The sequence below is a fragment of the Falco rusticolus genome, chromosome 10 (genome assembly GCF_015220075.1).
Source record: "Falco rusticolus isolate bFalRus1 chromosome 10, bFalRus1.pri, whole genome shotgun sequence".
Taxonomy (NCBI): domain Eukaryota; kingdom Metazoa; phylum Chordata; class Aves; order Falconiformes; family Falconidae; genus Falco; species Falco rusticolus.
The window spans coordinates 11,384,239-11,404,327 of record NC_051196.1 but is presented as its reverse complement, the minus strand read 5'-3'; positions in this window follow the sequence as shown (position 1 = coordinate 11,404,327).

Here is a 20,089-nt window from a genome sequence, read left to right as displayed (position 1 = left end):
ATGGGAGATCAAACAGAATTTTGAGGGCCAGGATCACTTTTTTTAAAATATCCTTGTCCATATGGCATATTCAGATAGTGTAGTAATGACTGGTGGAGCAATAGATGTTTAAACTGTTAAGCATGCTTAGCTAAAACAATATCTTCTGTTGAGAAAAAACATTCTTCCTCTAAAACTGTCTTACATTGTGCATTCTAGAATGGAATATAATAGAAATTGGGAAAAAAAGCTATTAAATCAATCCAGGCCATCATTCCACAGAGGCAGTATTGTTTGCTGCATTGAAGTTTTTAGCTCTAATTGGAGCTAGTTTTCAATTTCCCATACAATGGGGTTTCAGCTACATCCCTTGGGAGATTATTTCACAGTACAATAACTGCTGAGATGTTTTGCTGATATCTGGCCTAAATCTTCCCTCCTAATTTCATCCCATTGTTTGCTCTTACAGCCCTAGGTATCACACTAAACAATTCCCCTTCTTCCTAAGCAGTTAACTTGTCAAGTATCTTTGGTCAGCTATGTTCACACCTCGTTCAGCTGTTCCTTGGTTAAGATCTAATCTTAACATTTCTGTATAGGTTTACTCTCAGTCCCTTTAAGGTTTCTGTGGGTGATATTTTTCTCACCCTTTTTTTTTTTTTTCCTTTTTTTACTCTTTTCTTTTTTTTTTTTTTTCTTTCTTTACCTCTTTCCTCCCCACGTATTTGGGGAGGGGGGCACTATTTGTGAATAGCACTTTTTTGACAGCTACTGAGCCATAGCATCTTCTGGAGTGCTTTGCAGAACCTTATAGACTGGTACTCACACCTGTCACAGAGCTGTCCATAGGTGCACCAGCTTTATTTTTGTTGCCCTGCCACGCTGCCATTTAAGTTGAACTGAAGATACACTCTTCCACATTTCTTTTTCTCAGGCTTGCTGCTTTCCAAATCTTCCTTTCCTATTGCAGTTCTGGATTTTTTTTCTTATAAGGAAAGTCAGGAAATACACACAATTAAATGAACAAGTGTTTGTTGAATTTTGCCCTTTTCATTTTTTTCTGATGTCTTGCTGTAACACAGCTGAATAAATTAACATTTGCCACTTTGTTCTTCAGTATTACTGAAATGTTGTTTAAGATTCTCACATCAGTTGAGAAAGTAAATAGAACAGTCTTCTCATTGTGATGTGACACTAGATAGATAAAATTAGTACTGCATGGTAATGAAAACTGTCTTGAAAATACCAGTGAGGCTGCTACACTTTTTATCTTTCCAAATAATTCCCTTCTAGAAAACTGTGACTTTTGGAAGAATAGGAATACAATTAAGTCTGTGAAGGGGATTTGTAGAAGTTTTACATCCCTTTTGATTTCATGTAAAATGACTCTTTAGGATTGTTTTTTCTTGGGTTTTTGGTTTTGTTTTTTTTAAAATTTTTCTTTTTGTGTGTGTGTGTGTTTTTTTGCGAGTCTTGCAATATTTCTCCACTTGCTGGAGGCTCTTGGCAATGTAAGAATATCAGCTTTCATTTGTAAAGGAATTGCCCTTTCAGGCTTAATTGACTGCAGAAGAAAGCTGAAAATATTACTCAGGAGTTTCCAAAAGCAGAAACAAAAATGCAGCTAAGAGGAACTGAAGCCTTCTCCCCCACTCTTAATTTACTGATATTTAAACAATTTTAACATTATTTAGATTGACCTACAATTTTTAAATTCTTCCATCTTACTTCACAACTACATGAGTGTTTGTGGTCCTCTTCTAGCTTGGCTTAGAAATAAATAGTTGGCTCCAGAGCTTTTATGGTGTGATCTTCTTTAATCACAAAAAAATGACCAAATTCTTACACCGGCAGTGAAAGCAATCAAACAGAAGACACCGTTTTGTCCCCAAAGACACAGCTTCCAGTGACTTTGATTTTTTTTAGTCCAAAAGACTTCTTTGCCGGGATTTATTCCTGGTCCTTACTCAAACTCCTCAGGCTCCTTCATCATATCTTCTGGTAACGTTACTCCAATATGACTGCCGGCTTGGTGCATCCTGGCATTGGCATTTTTGATGCCCAACCTGTTTTAGTGTTGGGAGTACTGCTGATAGCTACGTGAAAACTAGATATGATTGCTTTTTTTTTTTTTTACCCCGTTGTTGTAAAGTTACTCATGCTTTAATATGAGTACTGTTGTGTCATTGAATAAAATGTACGAGAAGCTGTGAAGACTGTAATTTGTATTGGCACCTGCAGAAGCTTGTGTAGGAGTAGCGACAAAACAGATCTGATTAAAACATAGATACTTACATGATTGTGATAATGGCAGTTACTTGTACAGATGGGTAAAGCAGCAAAACAAAGCCACAAAATAAAGAAATTAAGCTGTAAATACTGAGGGTCTATATATGAAATCCTGATGAATATTCATATAGTAACTAAAGCGACTGCTGCCATAGAACGCTAATCCTTTTGCAAATAGCAATTAGCAGTGAGGTTGTAAAATGGATGTTAATTTGCACATAGTATCAAGAGTTAAGAAATCTCCTGGATAAACAAAGGCTTTCTTAACCTACAGGAAAGCTCTGCACTGTGAATCAGATTGCAAAATAAAGATCTGGATCGCATCACAATTTCTAAACAGGTTGCAGAGGCCCACTCATTTGGGTGTAAAGACGAACAGTCCTCCTAAATATACTCCATACAGAAATCAGCAGTAGGGACACACTGCTGCAGGGTTCAGCTCATTCACTGAATTTAACTGTAATGGAAGTAGGGTATAGAAAGGGAAATTCAGTTTGCTTTTTTACTGTGGAGGTGTTTGGGAAGGACAGATATGGTATTTTTGTACTCATTCTGGTGTATAAACTGCAAATGTTAATGTATAGTGCATAGTTTGTGCTGTTGCTGCTGGAGGCTGAGTTAACTCAAGGAGGGTTTAACAACAACTAGTACATGTTTGTGATGTGCCGTATTGCTTTGTGTGTTGCAATTTGAAACCATTGCTTCTATTATGCTTGCCCAAAGTACTTTGAATCAAATGATTTATGGCTTTCTTAAAATAAGAATGCAGAGACTGTGCATGTATAGCTACTATCTATGAGTTTATACTGGCTGAGAATGTGGACCAGATTTACAGAGCTATGTAGATATGTTAACAGTTGAATTTACATTTAATATGGTCCTACACAGGCAATGAAGTAAAAATTATGTGCCTGACTTCAGCTAAAATTAAATAGGTATTCCTGATTTTGATGAATTTACTCCTTTTAAAACACTTACGGTCTCTCCAAGACATGCCTTGAAATGATTCTAAGAAGGCATACTCGTGACAGTGACTATTGTTTACTTATGGAGCTGATGTGGAAAATTAAGATAAAGCACAATGTAATGTATTACATTATGGAGATACACTTTTAAGCTGACAGTTGTAGATTAAACATATCTTTTTGAGCAAGACTAAATCTGAAGATTGACCCCAAAGGACATTTGGTGTCCTATGCCAAACTGTTGGCAAAAGAGGGAGATAAAAGAGTGTAAGAAAGACAGCAAGTATAAAGTGCTGCATTTTGTTTTAATTAGTTGCCATCTAATTATCAGTTTCGTGGGCTCATCTGAATCATCATACTTAATAGCCACTGAGGGATGAGATTCTTTTCCATAAATGTATCTAATCCCTTTTTAAGGCCTCTTCAATAATATCACTGTAGTAATATGGCTGTCTCCCACCGATTTCCATACGTATGCAGTCTGTTAGCAATACACTATAACCAGCAGTATTTGAATGTATTTGGTTTTACTTTTTTCCCTTTCTTTTCCACTGTCATTTTTTTTGTGCATAAATGAGTCAAACCAGCTGATAGCTCTAAAACACTGAGGTATCAGTATATTAACGGTATTTTAGTGATTTGCTAGAGTGAAGGTGTGCCACAAGAAAGGAAAAAAATCATGTTGTCTTTAGAGAAACATCTATACAGATACTACTTCTATCATCTTCCCTTTTTTCCCCCAGAATGCATTTAAGGCATTTCTCTCACCCATGTGAATTTAGTCAATCTGTTAATGATTAAACTGGTGGTTCAATACACGTGTTCTGACATGTTGCAGACTCCTATTTTTCAACAGTGTGGAATCAGAGTAATAACAGAGTTTGACAACAAAATGTAAACATTCTGAGAAACTCTTTGTTGATGAAAAATGAAGTTCTGAGGCAACAAAAACTTGTAACTTCAGAACTGGCTAAGATTTGCAATAACCTATATGCAAAAAAAAAAAGGATAAGGATAAAACCGAAACAGTTCTGAGAGAGATTTTTTTTTTTGTTTTTACATTTGCATAATGTATCACTAGGTGCTTGGGTACCTTTTGCAAAATGGAGAACAAAGATGCCATATCATCATATCTAACATCAGGAAAGTTGCCTTATATGAGGCAGTTTTGTACCTGCTATCCACACCATCGGGGGCTCAGAGTAACATTTATCCTCCCGGTTTGAGCTGTGATTTTTGGAACTGCTGCTAGACTGTGAATCAATTTTGATTAAATCTTCTGCCATTAAATCAGCATAAACCATGCACATTATGTGCTAATTTAGTTTAGTCCATTAATAGTCATACTACTTGACTTCCTGAATGAAAGAATTTTTGACAACTGATATCAAATTATCTTGTCTTCACCAATGAATTTTAAAGAAATAAAAAGCCAGTGAATATTTTAAACTGAAACACATATGCCAAAATAGAAATTTTCATGTTCAGTCAAAATCTTTCCCTATTTCAGGTGGTTCCTGATTAACTGGAATTCAAGGCCCTAATTAACGGAGTACTACAGATGGGGTGCTTGCAGCAATATCCTTTTTAAAATAATAAATTAAGATTTCAGATGTAAGTTTGACAAATTTTATGGTAAAATTTATTAGCGTGTTTTTCTTAAATTTAAAGGTTGAAAAAAAAAGGATGTCCAAACCCATATTTTTTTTAAAAGATAAATTGATTTATAACACTATCATTAAGTTAAATGAAATATTCATTCTCTGCAGATACTGAATAAAATTCGTGATTTCATTTTCTGGTTGTGCAGAAAATTGGGTACTTCAGAAATTCTTTAAAGTTGTCCCTTGACTAAAGGAAGAGTCAAGGTAAGCCTCAAGTCTTACTTGCAGAGCCACATAAAGGAGTGAAAGCTTAACAACAGTATGTTTTTCAACTTTATTTCTAGGTATTGTCAACATAACTGCACCTGCAGTAGTGGCTTGTATTGAATTTAATTGATTGTCCTTGATTCAATTGAAATAAAATAGCAAGCACTATTTATTAATTTCCATGTGAAAAATACAAAGCTGAAAGGTTTTGGAATACCAGTAAAAAATTATTTATTTAAATTACAAAAGTGACTTTTTTTTTAATCCTTCTGTTAGCCCAGAGCTTAATCCAAGTTCTGTAAAAAAACTCCTAAAATTTGAAAGGCTTGTCCCAAACATGGTTCAACATTACAGTGAATTTATACCAAATAATGTATATGGAGCTATCCTAGTGGAAATTATATGCCTTACGACTTGATTTGGCGAAACCACACTGTGTTTTAATGTTACCCATATAAATCAGAGTTGGGCGAAATGTTTTGACTGACATCTTGAAATAAAGTCACACTTATACTGTCTTTATGACATGAATTTATGACAATCTGTGTTGTAGGCTTCGACTTAGGAATGGTACAAAACTCCTCCTTTCGTCTTATCCAGATGAAAAGTAAAATTGCCTAGATGTATTTAAATGAAAAAGAATGAAATTGCCTCAAGAACGTTAATTTCAAGATAGGGGTAAAATGAGTTGAATTTGCTCTGTGCTGTCAGGAGGGATGAAGTACTGTAGAGACATGAAGTAAGAAATTCAATATTTCAAGAACTAATATCATAAGGAAAACAAAGCAGATATGGAAATAATCTTTCAATCAGAAATTTTATTTGCTGAGATCTATCACCTTATGCAGACACACAGGAAAAGACGGCTCTTGTTAAAATAAGATGTTTATAAAGTACTTATTGGACACAACATAATATATCTGACAACTTTCAGGAAGAATATAAATGTGAAATATGATGTTCAGATAAGCATACATCCATGGATAGGATGCTGCCTCTTTTCACTGTAATGCCAAGAATACGTTTAACTCAGGTTTGTGATAAGCACGGCTAGAGCTTTAACTCTTAAATGGTTCGTTAAAATAGGGTGGAAATTAATTGACAGAGTGAAAGTGAAAAGAGGTGGGGTGAAGAATAATCAGTATGTCATTACTTCCCAGAGTCATTTCAGGATGTCTAGAAATAAGCGAGCATGATATTGTTTATCCTGTCCATTCAAAAAAAATTTAATACATAAAGTATTCCTATGCTTTTTTGTGCCTCTTACAAGCATTGAGGTAAGTGCATAAAACAAATTAAACCAACAACAAACTAATTCTTTCCTTTATACAAATAGCAGTGTGTGATGTACTATTGGACAACATCAGCTAAAAATACAAAGAAAGAGTGTGGCTCAGATGAGCCTCAGAGTCGGAAGAAATGGCTGATAGTGCTCTGCTTCTGTGTGCAAAGAACAGAGGAATTTTCTCAGGTAACCTTATGGGTGCTGTGTAGACTGTGATGCCAAACGGCTAAACCTGCTCATGAGAGGAAATGGGAGAGTCCGTGAGAAGGATGGGACAAAGAGCTTCAGCAGTATGAGCTATACTGCTGTTCTGTCTGGCAGCCCAGGTGAGTCCTGGGTATATGTTTTATATATGTCTTAATTATAAATAGCACAAGGACTTTATTGGGACTCACCATGGCATAGTCATAGCCCTGATGAGGAGCTTGGTTTGCAGAAGCTCCGAAATGTATCAAGTGCAGGAGTTCTGGAGGAACTGTTGTTCTGTAGGTGGACGTTACTCAGTTACATTGGTTGCAGCATGAGCATTTCAGACTTAGATGATCACATCTAATTTTTCAGCACGTTTTTTATTTTAGAGGGAAAAATGTGTAAAATTCAGGTTCACATCTTGTCTGTTTTGCCCACTTTGGAGGTGCACTCACATCACAGTGATGGGAGTTCGTGGAAAGTTATGTGTTGCCAGACACAGTCCATACAATATTTCCATTCTGTAGCGTAATGTAGGAACATAACTGATCTTTTTAAAGACTTGAGTAATGTTAAAATCCTGTCTGCCTTGCCAAGACAAAATCTGGAACAGAATCTCTGACTGTATTTTCTCTCACCTCACTTTTGAGGTCTACTGTGTAATATCAAAGTCTGATATTTATGTCTGATAATTGTTTCTGCTTCCTATAAATGTAACTTAAGATGACTAGCTGACATGAAAGCTTTTTTTTTCAAATGTAGAGGGTTGTTTTTTTATACTGCAGATGTCCACAGGTGGCCAGATGAATCTCAAAGTGCAAGGCAAGAGAGATAGCTATTCTTTTATTTTTTTTGAGAGGAAATTTTAACCTTCAGTAATGTTAGCATATATTAATCCAACTGTTCGTTACTCTTAGTATCTGATGAATTATTCATTCAGTGGATAAGGTCTTTCAGAGAAATTTATCACCACTGAATAAGGTATCTGAGTATTTCCTGTTAGTATTTCATACCTACACTTTTGCACAAATTAATCAAAAGAATAGACCATTCAGCACAGATAGTACCTTTGTTAATATCTTGATGTAAGTGATACATTAAGTTAGGCATGAGAAATGTCATATATTATGTAACTGTTCTGTTCAAGAAACAAAAAAAAATTAAGCTCTTTAATTTAATAGGTCCTTATCCACAGCATTCCCACACATGAAATTTAAGCATGGGTCCGTGAAGATCTATGCTCAATAACATACCAAGTGACATGAAGCTGTTTCTTCTGCCACAGAGAGAAAACAAACAGGTTGATATGTAGCTCTCATCTAATATGTGCAATGCACAACTCTGAGCTGCGTAGTTTGGTAATGATTTATGATAAAAAGGATATATACTGAAGGCAGCTTAGAAAGGACTTCTGCTGAGCCAACACCTGCTTTTCCAAAACAAATGGGGAACAAAGTTTCTTGTTAGTGCGTGTCAAAGTGCTAGTAGTGCAGTAGGGCTATTCTGTTTATATGGATTGCAATCCAAACCTGATGTGAACTGAATTTACATTTTTAAAATATAAACATGAATTGAAATGTAATTTGCTGACAACTGGAGAATGTGATTAATTGTATTCATTTCTAAGGAGCAAGAAGCAAGTCACCTTCAACAACAGCAGTGAGAAAGTGTAGCTGCAGGAACTTTCCATGACATGTCAACTATACAGTGAGCTACAGATGCAATTTGTAAAAGTGCTGGAGCACAAAGGATAACAGTAGAATGCAGATGTGGAGAGTTTTCCAAACCCAGATGAAGATGGATGACATTTCTTCTAAGCAAATACATGAAAGCTGTTCAATTTTTTTTCTTTTCAGGCTTTATTATAGAAAAGTTGGAATTTTGTGATTTCCCATAGTTATAATTCAGCATGTCTGTCATTTGAGATTTTCAAAGCACTTTCTCAGGATGACATATATCACTAGGATTGAGGTCTACTAATTCTTAATTATACATGTGAATGAAAATTTGATTCTGCATAAAGTGTTCTGAAGAGTCCTATAGATATATGAATATCTGTATAAATATAGAATGTAGAATATTCTTTGAAAAGAAAGTGTTTGTAGTTTTAGTGATGTCTTGCATTTCAAAAGGATCTTAGGCTTTAATTCAATGGTTCCAGACTTTTGTCTTTGATGGCTGTAGGAACCTCTCTTATGGAGACCTTCACGGGCTTGCCTCCATCACTGTGCATGAAATATTCAGGGTAAGAGAGGCATCCATTTAGGACCTTTCTTCTTCCCAAGTTTTGTCTTCTGTTTTTCCTTACTCTGATAAGTCAAGGCTGGCAGGACTTCTCATAACCTCTGTAGCAACAGGTTTAGCATTTTCTTTTAGCTCCTGGATGCAATCGTGGTTGAACGGTTGAATCATGGATTGGTTACCTTAAACAGCTACTTGTTTGTCATTGATTCTAGGAACAAGATTTCCCAGCTACTCTTTTCCATCATCATGATTTATTCCCGTATCCTGTGGCCATAAGTTATTTGGTGTTTGGGACTGCCACAGCTAAGCCAGTTCTCTTTAGCATTATTTAATCCATTTGTTCAGTGTGCATGGCCATTACAATTGCAGACCTGTAAATTGGATTGAAAAAGGGTTTCTTAGACTGGGTCAAAAGTGAAACAAAGACTTCTGGGTAGATGTAACATGATGATAATGTTCCAAAAAGTAAAGGAAGTAATAAATTTATTACTATTATTTGTAAGTTTTCAAAAAAAGCTTGGAGCTTTCTAAAAAAGATATGTAGTTAAGCACAGCTGATTAGGTGTGGCAGTGCTCATTGATGTAGAAAATTCCTTCACTACCCAAATTGCTGTTTGACATTTTACTGCTTGAATTGCTGAGTTACCCAGACACAGAATTGTGGTGTTACCTTTTCTTAAAAATCATCACATGCGAATTAGTCCCTGCTGCTTCCGTCTCCCTGTAGTTTACCTCTGAACATCTATGCACCCTTTGAAGTCTTCCTATTTCAGTGGAATTTTACATGCCAAAGTTATATATTTGAAATTGGGTTACAAGATTGCCAGAGCTGCCAGAAGAAGAGATTTTTCTCAACCCTTTTTGTTCTTGTCTGTGTATACTGAATTAGTACTGCAGCAAACACATGTAAATACATATGAGGCAATACCTACCTCTGAAAAAATCTGGCAACTGAGAGCTAATGGCTTTAGCAAGTTCAGGGAGATTTCCAGCTGGGAATTCATATGCTCTTCTCTTTCCACAGGAACTGTAGTCCACAGAACGAAATATTTTGCAAAACATCTGTGTTCCAGGCTAAGGTAGGTCCCTCTGGAGGGAGAGGGAAATTGCATCTACCTGGGCATGCCTCTGAGGAAACGAGGTCCTGGGAAATGGAGGGCACTCGGCAGAGCTTGCTGTTACTCAGGCAGTGCTTGTGCTGGCTGGATACAAGGACCCAGTAACAGGGATATAGCGGTCAGGTGACAGTTATGAATAAACCCTCTCAGTTCTCCTCCCCATTCCCCAGCCTCTCTGAGCTTCCTCTGTTTCAAATTATTTGTCTAGGTTTTTATTCTAACCAAACCTGGCTCTTCTGCATTTGAGTCTTTGTTGGGTATCTTATTGTGTGGCAAAGCTCTGGGTATCTCCCTGCAAAGCTGGATGAATTGGGGTCCTGTGGGAACATATTTTAAAGTTGTTGATTTTTAGATTCATATCTCTGAGCTATAGCAAAGCTGGGTCTCTTCCTCCTAAAGTGATCACAGCATAAACTGGGCCACAGAACTGCAAGCAGAGCAAAGCCAGCGGAGCTTCTGGGTCCTTTTTACACTGTATTAAGGGTGGGAACAGATAGAGAAGACTCAGATGAGACTTCAGTTAAGTTTTAAATGAATGAAAGGCATCTGCAAAAGAAAAAGTGAATATTTCTTACCACAATCATAATGACAAGAAAAAAGGCAATTATTTTTAAAGTGTAACGAAAGAATTTAGAAAGTTTAGAAGTCAAATTCCTCTTAAGTACTATAGTTTAGTACCTACATTTATTTTTTAAATTGGATTATTAATAAAAAAGAACTGAAAACGGTGGCAATTGTGCAATATCCCCTGAAATGTGATTAGAATATTTCTGTGATTTAAAGTGCAGAGTTTTACTTCTATCTGCTTGTGAATTGACAACAGAAAAGTGTTGGTGTCTTATGCTATTTCATCTTTTGGATATCTCTGTTAAACTTCTAGGTGTGTTGAATTTTGAATTAGTTGCATACCTAAATTTGTTTTTTAAAGATAAGTATAGATTTTTAGACATATTGGATTGTTATATTTGAATTATTTGTGATCTATTTTGTATTTCTTTAAGATTCAGTTCTTCTCAATAGTTCTGTTTCCCCAAGGAGACTGTCTTTTACAGGTCTGTGTGGGTCAGGAGCGTGATGAGTTGCTCCTCGTTGTCTCTTATCCACGAATAGCTATATTTCATATTTAAATTGCACATGCGATAACGTTGTGAAAGATCAGCATATTTCAATATTGGCTGTAAAAGACCGTACATCCATTCCTGAAGCAATAATATTTATCAGTTATATTTAGTAGTATAGCAGAATTCCATATCTAGGATTTTGACAAGGACAACACCAGTGGTATCCATTGTAAATTATAAGCTATGAAGCAAATGGATACCTGTGCTTTGTGGTTTATTTATGGTTTTATGTTTAAATCTATTTTATGAAGCCACTTAGTAGAAAGCAGAGACATTTCTACTTGGAAACATCAAACTAGAGTAGAAGAGAATGCAAGAGTAAACAGAATTTTGCATTTCTTCTACTTCTATCCTCACTAGAATAAAGTGATTCTTCACCATTGTTGCATGACCCTTTTCTTTTGTAAGAGTGTACATTTCTCCTGAGTAGAATTAAACTTATCTCTGTTGAGGAGAAGGAACATCAGATTACAACTAAAATAATAGCAGTCTTCCAACTGAAACATTAATAACAACTTTTTAAATACTACATTTAACATTCCAGAACAGGAAGTCACGTAACGTAACCAAATTCAACAAACAGTACAGAAGGCATAATGTTTATTATTAGCATCACATTACCATATGACAGTGACAGGTGGTGATCCACAAATGCCATCACAGTCATCAGAAGCAATGTGAGGAAATGAAAGACTTCAAAAAGTGCAATTTTATAGCAGTACAAATGAATTCAGACGTGTTATTCTTAGATAACTAAGATAAATTTCAGAGTTAATATTTATGGTGTCTGAAAACATACTTTTTGGATTATTGGCCTTGTAGGATGCTGCATCCTATATCAATATCGATTTGCAAAAGTGCTGGTACTGCAAGCAGACCTAGCAGACATGTATTCTAGTTTCCTAAAATAATCCTGTGTCCCGATTTTTCAGGAGATGGGAGGGAAGAAATTTATGTAAGAGGGTCTCAAAAAAATGTAAAATTATGTTTTAAATAAAATTCTGTTTCAGGATTTCACACTAATATTTTTTGAGCAAAGTTAAATATTGTCATTTCATTTTCAATATGAAAATGCCTACTGACTTTTTTTTTTACCTATGATTTATATTGTTTACTCCTAAAAGATAAAATGTTGTGAACATGGTGATAATAAAGACAAAGAAAAATTTTACACTACTGTGTATCATGCATATACAAAATGAATACTTAGAATTTGCCAGTTATGAGCTACAAAGAAGGAAACAATTCTAGACTTGTAATTCAGTCATTTTGTGTTTTTCTGTCTGGGATGTCTCAAACGGGAAGATAGTTAATATCAAATTTTGCCCACTTCCCCTTCTACTTTTTTTTTTAATAATATATTTTTAAATATATATTTGAGGCATGCTAGAGGTACTTTAAAACTGAAGAACATAAAATAGAGACAGGATTAAGGGAGTGCTTTTATCCAGCAGTGGTGGGTATGAATATATGGGGAAAAGAAGCCACAAGGACAGGAGGTGATGTGCCACTCCCTCATCTGTCAGTCATTGTGGTACCCTTCTGTGACATTTAGCACTCAGCTCCATCACTTAGCTAGAGGTTGCATTAAATCCTGAACAGAAAAAAAAAAAATAGAGCTTGAAGTACTATGTAAAGGTCATACAATTTGTGATTGTGAGTAACTGGATAGCTCTTGATTACTCATGAAGATACTGGCATATCCTGGAAATTGATGATCTTATAAAAAGTAATATTTTAGAAATTCAGGGATCAAAATATATCTATGTAAGCAATCACATATCAAAGAGAGCTACCTGAAAACAAACCCATATCTGAGAACTAATTGTCCCTTCCAGTCGGCAAATACAGATGTGAAATATTTCTGCAGCTTGTGGTGTTCATTCATGAATGATTCACGAAACACTATAAGCTGAAATGTGCTGAAATTTTAGGCTTGGTGAGTGCTTGAATGCTGTAAACAGACTAATTTATTTGAGTTTGTCTTTTTTTTTTTCATGCAATAACATTTTACTGTAAGAAACTGTTGAATATGTGGCTATAATTTATATCCGTGATGTGTGATTGTTTTTTTGGTGGTATTATTTTTTTAAAAAACGAGTAACAGATCTGTATTCTCCTTGGTTCATAAATACAACTTGCTTGTTCTGAATTAATTTTATGTAAATTAATGCATCATTGAAATGAAAGAATAAAGGTAATGCAGACTGAAGTGTGTTTTATCTGTGTATTTGCTTGTATAAGGCTTTTGTAGGAAGATCAGACTGAAATACAAAAAAAGCTGGATATTTTTATAATGAGTTCTCTTTTTATTATAAAGGGTTGATCAGCCATGTCATATTTGAATACCCTGAACTGATTTGCCATATAGTTTTGTGAAACTTCTGCACAAATTCTGGGCATCATTCTAAGTAACTCTACTATTTACAAGCATTCTTGGTGTGTTACTTCTCAGAGGATGTAAAGTTGTAAACATTTGGTCCTTAAGAGTTCTTAAAACAGACATTTTAAGTGTTAAGTGTTTGCTATTCTGAACCAACTTGAGGGACATGAGAATTTTTTCTTCTTATACTTTTTTCCCCACATTTTGAATTCTTACTCTATCTATCCTTAAGCATACATTTTTATTTTTCTTCGTTAACTTTAGAGGTGATTTTCTGGGTGACTTTTAAGTTTTTTTAACTCTAGTAACACCTCCCATTCACTGTCACTGTTGAGAAATAAATCATGACAACCAATCTGATTGGTCTTAAAATGTATCTCAAAGAAGGTGCACGAGTCTGTCCTCAATCTGTAATTTCATTGTAACACGTGAACGTGAACTCTGTTCACTTTGTCTCATTGATGACTGTGTAGCCTGATAATGCTGCTGACACTAGGTAAGCAAACTTTCATTCTTTTCAAGCCAGTCATAAATTCACTCCAAAAATGTCCTTGTCTGATGCACAAACAAGTCGTATGTTCTGAAGTAAAAGCTTTATGGAAAAAGCACTAAGCATAAAATGAGAGATCTGTTTTTAGTGGAACAAAGCTTGCAAGGACAGTATTGTCATTAGTTTTGAGGTCAGACAGGAGTATTGTTTACTTGTTTTATGCATGATGATATTTCTTAGAACAGGCACACTTTTGCTTTTACTGTGTAATTTTGGCAGTATCAGCAATCAAAGAACAGTTTCTCAATCATTTAAAGATGTATTCCACTTCATAATTATGATATTACTTGCAATAGGTGGGGTTTTGTTGGGCCACTAACATGCAGTGAGCTATAAATGTGACATTTATGTGAGAAAGACACAAGTGTGTGTATGCTCCACGATTTTCACCTCCACCTACTCAGGCTCACCTACTGGAGTATCTCTATTAACTTCCCTAGGAAAGAAAATCTCCCTCATTTTGCTTTTGAAAATCTCTTGCAATCTTGTCCAGGTGTGTAGGTGTGTGTTTTGCCATCATAGTACAATAATTTTCTTCTATTCACAGCTGTGCCTAGAAAAGCTTATACTATATGTGCTATAACCACATTTCAATGTATTTCTTTGCCTTTGGCTTAATTCTAATATTTACCTTGCTCAGGTAAGCCATGAGTGCTTCTCCACTCCAATTATAAAAGGCAGTTGCATACTGGCATGGCAGAAAGGAGTACTACTCAAATACCCTTTTTTTCCCCAAGCATTTCTTAATAAAAAATAAGCCCTACAGTTTGGTTCATTTTATGACATTAGTTTCTCGTAAAGATCCAGTAGTGTATTTCCTTTAATATTATTGTGTGTACAAAATATGGCTTTTATTCTCCATAGAAACCATGTCTAGGTAGTGTGTGTAGAATAATATCTTGATCAAACAATGACACGTACTGAGTGTGTGGTGCAGTCCCTAATACACCACCAAAGTGTGCATGTTGTCTGGCATTAGACTACTCTTGGTTAATTTGAATTGGGACCTCTAGAGGCAAGGATGGCATATGCTTTATCACTGCCGAGCTGAATATCTTGGTATTCAAGAAGTAAGAATTTTACAGTATTTTTCACATGCCCGTCTTTGTAAGTTAAGGAAGAGGACAAAAATACATATTTTTAAAAATCTCTACATGTGCAGTTCCAAATGCATATGTAGTAACAGGAGAGAAATGAGGCTGAGGTCATTTAGCAGTGTCCCGGAGTTTGTTTACTTAAGCCATATAAACACTGCTGACCTGAGCATCACTGGGCTGTGGCTGGATCAAGATGGCTCTTATTACTGTTCCCATTAAAATACAAAATTTGCAATTATAATGAATAATTTAAGTGCCTTTGTACCCCATTAGACTATGGCATGTAGCTGCAATTTCAATAATAGTGTTTAATACTGGTACTTGAAGATCAACTAAATATTTTGTTGCAATGCGTATCTGTTATTGTATCTGGTTGGCAAGATTCTTTGAAGCTTCCTCTGATGTAAAGGGGAGTGAATTTGGAACCAGCCTCAGTGTTTCTGATCACCTTCAGAATCGTGATGTGTTAGCAGATTTACTATCAGCATATAAAAACTAATGAACCACTTTAAGCCATGTCATAAAAGTGGAATTCTTTTGTACTTAATTAGATGGCCTGAAAAAGAGGAAATTGGACCAAAAAACTATAAAATTAGCTTCATCAAAACAAATTGGAAACAGATGAGCAACCCACAGTAACTCTACAATAATAACGCTGCAAGCCTTACAGCACTGTGCCTTGCTTCATTTGGATTGCTTATTCAAGACCCTGTTTAAGTCTTTCCTATCATTGTTTCTTTATATATTATAGATGGAACTGCTGGTGATGCTTATGGTCAAGAGATCATTAAGCTTGTAGTTGTCAGACTGTAATTTTTTTGGCAGATTTTTTTTCTCCTTTCCCAAAATGTTTTCTTAGGAATAACATAGAAATGTCTGGGTAAAATGACTCGAATATTTTTGAGAATAAGACTGGGCAAACCCAGTCTTTTGTACATATTTTTTAAAAAAACCCAACATTTGTAACAAGTTGTGGAGAAATTTGGTACATTCATAATTTGGAGCAGGGATTGAAATTTGGCAGGGAATCAGGAATGTGACATTTGCTGAAAATTACCGAAATTTAACCAACTTAACAAGGCTTCAAAAAATTGCAGTTTGCACATGTGCAGTAAAGGTGCGTTAGTCTGGTGGCTTAAATCTTTGAAGTCTTTGCATCCGTACTGGGCACGTTCAAGGCCAGAGCTGCAGAACCGGGGCAGGAGTTTTCCTCAATCAGTCCCAGATGGTGGGAACTGAGGATGAGGAGATGTCAGCTGTCCACATTCCTGCTACCGGTGCCTTAGCATCACAGAGGCACCATGAAACTGTCTTAACTTGAAGGGGATGATTCTGGAACATTGAGTTTGGCCATTTCTAGCTTGAAGTAGATGCTTGTCAAAGCTTACAAATTTAAGCTAAGTAAAAATTTGAAAATCCATTCTAAAGTAAATTTCTGATGGCTCACAAAATGCTATTAACACAGAAATTACAACTTTATGTTATTAGAACTTCCTAATTATGTTTGAGGTTTAGAGATCTGATTTGCAAAGTGCTAAGCATTCCTAGTAGCAACAGAAGCAATGGAAATTGTGCGTTGAATGTTCAATATAGTGTTTTATATAATGAGAGTTCATCTGAAAAATCCAATGGGAGGCATTTAAGTTGGATCCACAAATAAAAAGGCATTTTTGATCATAACTTTTGCAGGTGTCAGCTCACCATTTGCTAAATGGCTCTACTATCACCTTACCTCCTAGTAGCTGTGAAACTACATTAGTGTTTGTCAAAAGTATCTTATAAAACTCCATGAGGAAATGAATAATTTTATCATCAAAGTTTAAATAGTGTTTAGTGAGTAGATTATGGAGCTGTTTAGCAGTAAAAAAAAAAATACTGAAAATACTTAATGCCTTCTTGCTTAATGAGAATAATCCATCTGTAAATAGAATTAGCCAATGATTCAGTGGGAAAATGCAATCATAATAGTATTACAGTACATAAACACAAACAGGTTTTATGCTGGGGATTGCTAGCTTTTCTGTGATTGACGTTTGACACTTAAGTATTCTTCTAACATTGTTTTTGGGTGATGATTTAATAACTATCAAAGCAGGACTTTTATTTTGTACAAAGGCTTGTTCTTGCATATTTGTGGAGGTATGCTTGCACATTTGTAAATTTGATTATTCATTCAAAGAGGCTTATGTCTAGAAGTTGTTTGAAAGGCATTCTCCACTAGAAATTTGTTAAAAAGTATCTAGTATAATTTCTTCTCTTAGGAGTGCTGTAAGGAATATTTTTAGGGACAAATATTATTTGTAGTTCAAGAAATTAATGATTAAGCCTCTTAATGTTCTGAACTTGTGTTTTCACTCAGGTTGTTTTAGACAGTGCTAATGATTCCTGACTTCAGTTCTTGATCTTACTGTCACCAGAGCCTTAAACATGTTCCAAAGAATGAAAATGTGGTTTGGAAGCCTTCTTAATGTCTACCTTAGTGAAGGTAGTAGACAGATGATGACACCCTGTAAATATGGTTTGAGCTCTCTTGGTGGCCCAAAGTAGATCTGTTCTGCTAACAGTGTCCTCTGAATACTGATCTCTCTGTTGGTAAAAACCTAATTTAAGCAGCTTCTTATTATCCTCTTAGCCACTTTTATGAAGGCTGTATATTTGTATTATTTTCAGAGAAGAGGATGTGGCAAAATTATTGCAGGACTCTTGGGAACCCACTCTGCTAGATTGCCCTGATCTCCCCTCCATAAAAATATCACTGCTGTTCAAGTCGGGCACCTCTGTGTGTTTATTACCATATCAGAATTTTGGAAATTTCTTTTGCTTCTAGTAGAAAAAATCACAATAAGAAGGATAATAGAGTAAGTCATAAATGGAAAGGCAATTCTGAGATAAATTTCCGATTACAATTATTAATGAAACAAAAATGGTGTTTTCCAAGAGTCTTGATTTCTTCCCTCAAAGGAACTCAGTTTTAATTTTATACTATTTTCTTCTGTACTTTGGTTTTTTTTAGGAAGACAATAAAATGACTATCTAGGGAAGTTTCCTTTTTTTCTTCTTTTTCACTTTAACTTTTCTGACTATCAATGGTTCAGAAATGTGAGTGATTAAATGTGAAAGGTTGATGCTTTTAGACTCCCAGTTCTCTTTGGTTTAGGAAGTTTTGAAAAATAAGAGTAAAAAATGAAAAAGGAAATTAATTAAGGTGAGAAACAGTGAGTGATCTCAAGCAGATATCGCATTTGGTGACTAAAGAATAAAAAAGCAGGGCCAAATAATCTGAAATACTCCTTTTCAAGATTATTTCTGGACCTTGAACAAATGGAAGTATTTACACTGAAACAAAGCAAATAGTGAACAAATAATAAAAACCACTTGAAAACTTTTTACCTGTGTATTTTTAATGAGATCCAGTTGAGTTTTTTTCAAGTAAAAAAAAAATTAAATCATATAGGTTAATAATTGTGCGTTCTTTTCATAATTTCTAGAATGAAAAAGTAAAACTCTACATTAGTATAGATCTATAAAAAATTCTGTAAAATGAAATATTTTGGGGTAGTTGCTAAGTGATGTTTTGGCCAGTACATTTATAATCTACTAATTTTACTTTGCAGGTGTATTCGAAGGGATGCATGGTCATGACAACATCCATCCTTCTTATGCTGCTAGAATTAAACCTGTCCATAAAATAGATGGGAGAGCACACTGAATCATTTCAAAGAATGGCAAAGTTCCCATGATAAATTAATACCCAAGTCAAACAGCTTGCCTTTAAGGACTCCTCACTCTGTGACTCCTATTCACTACCCATGAAATATATACGATGCCTTTAAATGCCCTGATGTAGCTAAAAACCTGTTCAGCTGAAATTTATTCTCTTTAATATTTATCTACATTTAGATGTTTGTACTGTTATATCCTTCTTTCGTATGAAAGTTTTATACGGTAGTTGTGAGGGAATGCCCACTACCATCACACATATCGATCCCTTCAAGCTACAATATATTATTTCTTACCATGTCTGTCACATGAAGCAGTTTCTCATAATTGCAGCCTAAATGTTTAATGTGACAGAAGTAGGGATGAATGGTAAAAGATCTAAGTGTGGAGTATAAATCAACTTGAAAAAAGGCAACAATGGTTCTTGCTATGGTCTTTGTGTTGCGTAGTCTTGATCACACAGATAAAATTCTGGGAACACAATTAATTTTGTCCTCGGTTTCCATCTTTCCTGTAGGATGTTGGTGGGCTTTGTTCATTTGTTTTTTGCTTGTTTTTTAAGATTATGAATGCTATCCCATGTAGAATTCAGAAAAGAGGACAACCTGTTAATGGTTCAACTCTACTGAGCTGTTTAAAGTGAAACAATTTTTGTTTAACTATTTTAAGAAAACCTTTTCTTGCAGATCAATAATTACTTCCAAGTTAGTAATTTATATTTTCATCCAACCACCTCCTTTCTAAATTCTTTCTGCATAATAAGGTATGATTGTAAGCAAATAGAAACAGTTGCTTTTGGTTTCTTTTGTTTGTAATGCCACTTACTTGTCATAGCCCTATGATTTATTATGAATAATACATTCATAATAGAAATGGCTTTATTACAGTGAGGGTGCAGCAGTTGTTTTATAATCAATGGTTTCACTTTTTCAATTTAAAAATGCAGGATTTAGAGACTCCATTTAAGAAGATGGATTCTGCAATGCAGTTCAATTCTGGATTTTGCCTTTATTGGTGAGTGAAAACCACATTCCTTATGTGTGTAAGGCAGCCTGCTTATGAATTCTCATGCTGGTATCTAAGATACAGTGCTATAATGTGTATGTTTCTCTGAAATCATTCACCTATTATGATTGCATAGATGTCCATGTAAACATGCAAATGAGAACCATTTGGAAGACTTTTGTTTTTCTACTTTCTTGTCTGTTATTTTGTATTTCTTTTGCCTTTATTCTGTTGGTATCTTATGACTGTGTTATTCCTCTGATTTTGGGTGAA